Source organism: Merops nubicus, unplaced genomic scaffold (assembly GCF_000691845.1).
Source record: "Merops nubicus isolate BGI_N331 unplaced genomic scaffold, ASM69184v1 scaffold34652, whole genome shotgun sequence".
Taxonomy (NCBI): Eukaryota; Metazoa; Chordata; class Aves; order Coraciiformes; family Meropidae; genus Merops; species Merops nubicus.
This window is the reverse complement of record NW_008592189.1, coordinates 8074-17561: the sequence shown is the minus strand read 5'-3', so window position 1 is coordinate 17561 and position 9488 is coordinate 8074.

Here is a 9488-nt window from a genome sequence, read left to right as displayed (position 1 = left end):
AGGGAATTTATCAGAAAGGGGTTGGATGCTTTTGTAAATTCTAATACCTGAAATTAAAAATATTTTTGCACTTTGGCCTTTCCTGTTAGTGTGTCTAGTGCTTTTTCCACAGTTCACTATGTTGCAAAAATCTTGGGAAAGCTGCTTCTGAAATGCTGTTGCTTAGGTTTCTTTCTGAGACACAAAATCTACTAAATGAGTTCATGATTATTAATATGCATGGAAATTTCCACTCAGAGATGTAGTGACTTGTCAGTGGCATAGGCCATGAGGAACAATTTGTGCCCTTGCTGTTCTCCTACTTCCTTCTGTTCTGTTGGGTTTTTTTATGCCAAATGAATTAATATCAGGATTTCATTGTTTTTACTCTTGCATGCATGCCTACTGTACACATAATAATACGCTGCATTTATAGGCCTTTTAAAAACACAGCTCAGGCCTCTCTTACACTGTTCCTGATGCAGAGCTCCTGCTACTGAATTAGAGAAGTGCAAAAATCAGTGTGTCAGGACTTTCAGCTGCATTACCCCTTTCCTCAGAGTAATCATTGAGAATTCAGATACCACCTCCTAAACCACAGGAACTGTGAGCTCCAAAGTGTCTTTATTCACAACGGCAAGAAATATTTTTCAAAATTCTTTTTCAGAAAGAAAATTTAACTTGATATCAATACTGTCAGATCTATCAACATCATTTTTCAGTACTATTTTTGCAAATGTAAGATTACCACATCAGACAAGTGTCAAAACCAGACTGTAAATTTGTGGCAGGAACCAGGGTAAGTTCTTTATCTAAATGGAAAAAAGCAAGCATCAGTTTTTGGATGTGCCTGGTGCTCTCTGGTAAGGTGGTAAACAGGAAGATAGTCTGCTTTCACAGAGGTTTTATTCTCTGCTCACCTCTTACGTGAGGGTAGCACCTGGTTTCTAAAATTCACAGAAATCTTGTAGCAAATGGAAGGACATTTTTACATGTTTGCATGAAATTTAGCACTTAACAAAAAGCAATCACTCAGCCACTGAAACCTTCCCAGTAGACTAGTAAATAACATTATCCATATGTCACATATGAAGAAACTAAGGCAGAAAGATTATACACTAAATTCCCAATAGTGTGCTAATTTCTGAGAACTGGGGTTGGAGGGCTATCTTCAGTGCTCAGGTGTTAATCCTCCAACATGTAGTGTCTGCTTTCACTCCTTACGGGAAATTGCATGTAAGTGTTCAGTATTTATGCCAGTCAGGTGGAGAAATGCATGAAGTAAATTAAGGTATGAAAAGTAAATATTATAAATTGCTCTCTTCAGGGCACAATGCAGAGATACAGAGTCTGACAGCTGATCCTGGTCACTGGCCTATGCTTACTCTTGGCCAAAAGCCACCTTGGCCAGCTCAGCAGCAAAGCTCCAGCTGGGGGGTATGTAGTACTCACAGTGCTATCACTGACAGTCTGAAAAGTAACATTACCCACAGCTATGGACAGTTCATACAGGATTCTGGGAGTCTTAGGCAGGAACTGCAGCCCGAGAGCAGTAGCAAAGGACTGAGACAGAGCCTTTATCTTCAGGAAAATTAAAGAACTACATTCTCCATGGCAATTACGTTATGTCATTACTGTCTCAGCTAGGAAAGGCATAAAGATGCATTGGCTAAATGATTGGCCAGCTGAGATTAGCTCTTCTTTTGTCTCCTTGATCCTCCTTGACCTCTCATCTCCTCAGTCTTCTCAAAGGATGGAAGAGAACATGCAGAGATTTTGGAGTCACAGTATCATTCTGTCATTCCAAACAACAGAAAAGAGGTTAAACAAGCTAATATGTAAGAAGTGTATTCCAGCTTCTCTCCTGACAGGTTTTGTGAATTCTAACTGAACTCATTATATAATACCTACAGCAAGTTTTCTGCAATAGTCACTGAACATTGACTGTTATCACATAGGAGAGTTGCAGCCGTTCTCACAGAGCACAGTTCTGTTTCACATCCTATAGCTGATGCAAATCAAAATGCTGCTGCCCTCTAAAACTGCCCATGGAGGGAGACCAAATACGGTACTTGAGGTCAGCACAGCCTTTCTTGGGCAGCATCACTTGCTAAGAATCTCAGCACATCATTTCCACCCAAACAAGATGGTGAGTGACCAGCAGTTGAGAATGCAGAGCTGTCTCTACAAGTTAACCAGAGTAAAGTGCTGAGGAAGTGGCAGCTTGTCGTGTTCTCTATTTGTAACAAATTGAAAACTCTTGCAGTAAAATCTAAATCAGAAGATTCTTTGTTCTTTTCTTTTACTTGCTTTTAAGGTTTAAAAGTCCAGTGCTAACAGTGCTTACAATTGTCTTTGTGAGATGAACCAAAATAATCAATCTCAAACCATGGAGACCACTGGAAAGCCATAGGATGAGTTCAGTTGTTATTGACACACTCTGTTTCAGACAGCAGTCTTATTCTGAAGTTTCTTGTATGACTGTGCCACCCAGATACATGCAGCCATGGAAAAAAAACTCATATTAGAATAAATCCTTTGTTTAATATTCTAAACTCCATAGTCCCAGTTTATTAACCCAAATGTTGGGCTAGATTCAGCTGTTGAGTCAGTACAAAGTATTAAGTATGAATTGTTTCAAGTGATGACTTAGATTATCCTAATTTAAAACATGAATAAACACTGTAGCCTTTCCTCTCTGTATTAACCTTCACTTGTTTATGGTTTTCTTTGAAAATGCCATTGCATAAGCAGAAACTTATCTCCTTGCCCATCTTCTCAACACTGTCAGAACATCAAGCTAATTTTCACGTTCATGTGCATTTCTGCAAGTTTACAATCTGCAAGAGCATGACAAATTCTGCATTCCACACAAAAGAGTTTAGGGTTTTTTTGATATGCATCACCACTTTGTATTATTTAACTGTGTAACAGTATTACATCAACAGTCAAGTTTCTTTCTCTGTTGAAACATTCAAGGAAACTTGTAATTCCTCAGATGCCTGAAGCTGAGAGATGTTTGAGATCTGTGTCAAAATGTTCTCTAAATAAAGAAACCTTCAAAGAAATGCCACCACAGGTGTGAACCACCTCCTTTCAAGCACATCTACTAACAATCTCAGCCCTAGAGTCCTAGAGTTAGTCTGAGAAACCAACTCTCAAGCTATTTTTAAATACATTTTCATAACAGAACTCATAGCTCAGCTCAAGGTTTTAGGGAGAAAAACCTCCTTGTGACAATTTTGATATGGCAGCTATCTGGACTTCTTCAAGAGTCTGAATTCTGCTGGGGACTACTCCTTTCTTCTGCTTATGAGAGATCCCTAAAAGCAGTCAGCACTGACCTTCCAGCTGTTGAAATATTATCCACATGGTAGGATGAACAGCGTTAACTCCTCAATGCCATCAACACACAGTAATGTCATGCACTAGTGGAAATGAGAACACACGTTATGTGAACTCTTAAACAGCCATTTCACAACATCAAATCACTGTAATTAGTTCCAGTACATCAGGGTATGGCGTATCACCTCAGCGTAGTGACTTGTATTTGTTCAGGTGTTACTTTTGTGGACTAAAACTGTCAGTCTGTCATTTTTGAACTGATTATCCAATCTCCCTGAGCAGGTCTCCCAGCTTGTGTAGTCTTGCCTGTAGTGAGTAAGAAAACACTGAATAAGAATACATGGTGATGTGGGTTGGTTGGGTGTGTTTTTGGTTTGTTTAGAATGGTAAAGCAGTGTCAGCTGAATGTTGAGATTCCAGGAAAACAAACCCAGCCATCTCAGATCACCAGTTCATTGCTGCTGTGTACTCTGGAAAAAAAAAAAAAAAAAAAAAAAAAAAGGCACTTTCTTTATAGAAATGGTACATTACCTTCATTTATTTCAGTGGCATTCTCAACTGATTAGTAAGATACATTATTTTTAAATCAAAACTTGGTTCCTGAGGCTTACACTTGCCACCCCAACCCTCTGCAAAGAGGAAATGGTAGCGCCTATTTTGGCACAACAGAGCAAGACAGCAACAAGATGGGAGGAAGGAGAGGTGACAATGTGTTAAGCTCTGAGTCCCATATGCTCATACAGAGACAGTCTGGAAAGCTGTTGCCAAGGAAGGAAGGAAGGAACTAAGGAACAACCACAAGATGTCATACTCCCAAGATGAAGCTCACAAAGTGACCTCAGCTAAATCAAGACCTTCAAGGAGGTATTCACCATAGTTGTTAAAGGAACTAGTGCCACCAGATCCTAAGTGACTAGCAAATAAATCAAAATAAGACAGTCACAAGAGTGACTTGATCTGATTATTTTTCAATAATATCTGCAGTCTTATGCTTCCTACATACAAAGAAAGAAACACTAGAATACAGTCCCAGTTTCTGCATTCAAAAATGAGAAGCTGCTTTCCAGACAGAGCTATAGGAGCTTGTTCCTTTTGTCATCCTACTAATTTGAATTCCCATTGTCAGCCTACTAATGACTCTCTTTTTTCTTGCGGATTCCTGACCACTTTCTGCTGTGAATATACAATGATTTTCACACCATTCGTTCATACTGACCAGCACCAAAACAACCGGCTCAGCTACTGGCTCAGGTACTATCTCAGGAATGTATCCTATATTCAAGCAAACTCTTTAGCATTGTACACCTGTTCCATATAGTGCCAGAACTATACTAACAGTTTTGACTTTCTGGGAATACTTACCAACTCAAGTTACGACCTTATTGGCAAGTATTCTTAAAAGTCTCTAGCAAGAGTTTAAGAAAGTAACCAATAAGTACTTTTTGAGAGAGTGGAATGTCACTGAGCAGTAGAGCACATGACAGTAAGCTGTACTGGGATTTATAAAAGAAAAAAACATTTAGAGTGTGATTTCTCTGGTTGGAATAAACAGAAAAAATAAAATAATTGTGAATTCCATTATGCAAAATATTCTTTCACTTTGCACTCAGCGTAACTGGAAATGCAGCTTGTGGCAGAAGACAGCATTGTCTCAGACTGCATCTGTCCTCTCCCAAGCTGCAGGCAAAACTTTTGCTATTCATTCTTGTTTCATTAAAATCCAATTGCACAAAAGCTCATCTGTTACACATAAAATGCGTCTGCTTAACTATTTGTTATTGATTTACTTACATAAAAGCCACACCTAGACATTGCAGTGAAGACATGGATCTCATTGTGCTTCTTACTCTGCAAATACATTACAAGAAATAGACCCTATAACCCCAAAATTTAGAACAGAAATAAGCAGGCCACACATAGTGTAGCAAGAGTAACAGCAGCGGTGAAACAAAACAACTTGGTTAAAGTGACAGATTTCTTGGATTTTTTCTTGATTCACCCCATGTACTGTCAGTAGCTTTCTAAAACTGAAAATATGTTGCCCGTTTGCAGTCCATGGCTGAAGATGGTGGTCTTAAGTCATTACTGATTAATACCAGTTATTCTGTTTGGATGTCAAAATGTATCAGCACAAAATGAAGCTTATAGAGCAGCAGGGAGTGGTTTTTCGTATTACCTCCTTGCTTCAGGTCCTCCATATGTAAAAGAAAGATACGTTATTTGGAGAAAAGAAAGCTAAGTTATCTTTTTCTGATATCCATGAATCACAAAGAACATTTGCTGATGGCATGTTGTAAATTTCACCCATTTCTCCATATAATAGTAAGAAGATCATAAAAGTCATGGACTTCATTACCTATTGCATTTTTCTTAAGTGAGCTCTACGAAACAACATTCAGGAATGGAATAAATGGTGCTTTAAATTAAACCATTGATTAAACCATTCAAGTGTAAAAGGTCTGCTTTCTCTTTCTTATACCCATTATGACTGTTTTCCCTGTAGCACTACTCTCTTTGGGCCTTTTAATTCTAAAACGGACTGAAACCCTTCATACTGTCATTGCAATACAACAGGGTCTTCCGAACAAGACTAACGTCCTTGCTGTTTGATTTTCATAAGCTTATGTAACCATATTCTCATTTTATCTGAATGTTGGATTTTATTAGTGTTTTACAGACACTGCATATGCACTGCCTGTCCTTCCGAGTTATGTACTGTGCATACAATTTCACCTTTCTCACTGTGAAATTAGGATGCTTTTCCTAACACAGATACGCACAACCATTGTAGTGCTGACAAGCCCTTTTTAATAGTCACTGTGCTTCACCCTAGGAGGGGGCTGCTATTTAGCAGCAGATAAAATATAATCATCACATATGCATAATCCTGTATTAGCTATTTTTAAATTAATGGTAATAGCCTGTGCTTATGCAAATATGTCAGCGATGTATATAAAAAAAAGAAACCCACATTCTTTCAACAGTTACATAACTTCACTCTTTTGAAGGATCTTTTTACAAAGAGTGCTCTTTAATTCTCCTGCAGGGCATCTCTTACCCCTTACCTCATTCCCATTACTATTTTTAGAAGCCAGAGATTTAAACACATTCTCTCAAATGAAAGATTGCCTTTTGTGTAGGACAAATATAACAGGCTAGCTGAAAAAATACAGCTGCTTGGATTCTTGCACAAATTAGCATGAACTCACTGTAGAGGCACATTTGGCCTGAGAGTCAAGTCGTGATTCAGCTTCCAATGTCCCAGTCAATTCTAAAATAACTTTTGTAGAGCTCTGGGATTCTGTTGGACTGCAAAACATAAAAGCAGATAAGGGAAGCAGGGCTTTCATAACACTTTTTGTCTCATGTCACGAGAGCCTCAAGATACATTTAGTATAAGGTCTTGATGTTTTGTTAGTATAATAAAGCATCGTATGCATTTTTATAAATATTTGGGATTTTCAGAATTTTAAAATCCTTTTTTTAGACTCATTTACACTTGTGAGGTTAAAAGAGAAAAATACATGACAGACCTATTTGCAGCAATGCTTACATGAGTGTTTGTATTAGAGAAGAGCTTTACAATTAAAGAGGAAATACTATAATCAGCACCCATAAGCTCAGAATGATTTAATGTAGAAAGTGTAAACAGAAAGACGAATATCTTTTTCCCTAAATATCTCTCATCTTCATTAGGACAAAGTCAAATTTTTTTCTGAACAGTATATCCAATGTAGTTCAAGCGTTTGTATAAAAACTAAAATAAAAAAAGGCCCAAAAAGTACATATTTTATGTTCCTTATTGCTTCAAAAAAAAGTTTCTCTGTCACAGAATTTGAGGCTTAAGGCCAGCTAGAAAGTGTGGCAGCTGCTCAACAACTATTTAAGGGGTGAACTGTAGACAGAGGTACTTTTATACATGGAAATTCACCCCTCCCTTTTCAAACCAGAAAAACAGGCAAAATGCCAGGAGCTACAGGCATTCACCTGCCAAATCATAGGCTCCCTGAGGACTGCACAACCTTCCACACCTTCTCTTCCAGAATACACTGTGAAACAGCTTCTTCCTGTGCTGCAGCCTGAAAGTGTTAGAAACTGTCACCTATTTCTATGGTCCTTCCCCGGATTTTCCTCATTAAGGTTCTTTGAGCCTATTCTGTGTACATGCGGAGAGGCCTAACATGTAGCCAAGATACCCACAGCCTCACTAACTATAGACTGAAAAGCTTGGAACCAAATTGTTCCACTGCAAATGTAGTAATCTGGCTGCTAAGAACACTCCTTAAAATAATCTTGCCTAGGTACAACTTGGCAGTGTGCCACAAAATGCATGGTGGAAAGCAGTAGTTTTTCTTCTTTCTGGCATTACATTATAAAGGTCAAGTATAGCACTATCCCCACCACCCTTAACAGTAAACCACTTAAATGTCAACATAACTTCAGCATAGCTTCATTGGTTTCACAACACTGGAAAGTGCATGGAAAGTGAATGCTTTCCAGTCTTGCAATGTTACCGATTCCTATATTTAGCATGTAAATCCTGTATGTTGTAGCAGAGGGTGTGGAAGCCAGGTCACTGACACAAAGCTCTGTCACAAGGGAAGAGTTAACCTTTATAATTTAAAGCTTCTACAAGCCTGTATAGCATACAAATTTGGCACTCTTCCAAACCAGGAGAAACACTACAGATAATGTTTTGTTTTACTAACAGTTCTTACCCTGTGGGAATTGAGCATTATCTAGCTCTTCCTGTAAGCTGGAGCAGTGTTTGGTTTTTAAATTGCAATTGTCGGACATGGTTAGCATGGTTATCATGAATGCAGAGCTGTAAGAGGCACTAGAGAAGACATGGAGTACCTCTTCAGAGCAGACTGGCTCTCTGGATTATGCTTCTGCTTTTATGGCACAGTCAAAGCAACATGAGGTAAGACGATGAACAGTGGCATCTGAGAGATCTCTGGAATCATCAGAAAGTGCAGTCATCAAAGAAACCCCTCATGAAACATATTATTCCAGTATCATCTTCTTTGATTATAGAAAAAAAAAAAAGAAAAAAAAAATCAGCATTCTTTGGAAATGTGCTGAATGTGAGGAAAATGGAACATTCCTCCCCATCTGCTGGAAATACTCTAAAGTAAATAAGGATGCTAAGTACTGGGCAGAAATACTGGAAGTAATTTTTTAAAATAACAAAAAAGCAGACGCCAGTGGAGGCCCCTAGTCGTCCTCCTAGGCTTAGCACTGGAAAGAAATTATGGTTTGGGAAACTAAATCTTCAGATAGCTGCCAGATGGTTAATCATGGTTAGTGGAGAACACAAAGGCCTTTGCTGGATGATCAGGCTTAGCAAAATAACAGAGGTCCCAAAACCCTGAAAATTTTACAGATACTGAAAGGTCTGGAGCCAGTAAATTTATACAGTCTGGTTCACAAATTCAAACCCTTTATTTAAATGCATGTCAGACCCCACTTAAATGTGATTGTTGCCTAGAAAATACAGACTGCTAGAAAAAGCTTTAACAAACGTGTATCTGAGGGGAATGGTGCAGGGTTTGACTCTACTAGTAGTATACCACAAGCAACATCAGACTAAGTTGCTAAAACTAACAAAACTTATTCTTGTGTTATTAGTTGCTAGGCTAGGAAACATTTCCCATACCAAAATTAAACAACACAACATTTGCTCTACCTACTATAGTCACCTCAGGTCTTTAAATGCTTTACAAAAGTAGGCAAGTACTATAATCAGCAGAATTCAAAGAAGTGACTATGAAACATAACATATTAATAATAATTAGAGAAATAGGTTTGGTTTTCACAGGAGAGTGAGACGTATGCCCATCTTAAAAATTTCATCAAAAACTGACAGAAACTTCACAGATCTTAATGCAAGAACTAAAGAAGACTGAAATGCTGACATTTGGCGATATTTGAAAGCAATTTGTTGCTTAAAGTAACTTATTCTAAGCAATTTATAACATTATTTGTGTAAGGTAAATAATAAAGGATATATTTTCTTTTTCTTGCACAAGCTGAATTTTATACACTACCCAAAATATAGTTGACAGAGCCATAATGTGCTATCTCTTCAATAATGTTCCTCCTTTTTACCTTGACAGTTTGTGGCCTTTCTTAGATAACTTACTTTGCTGTTATTGTTTCTA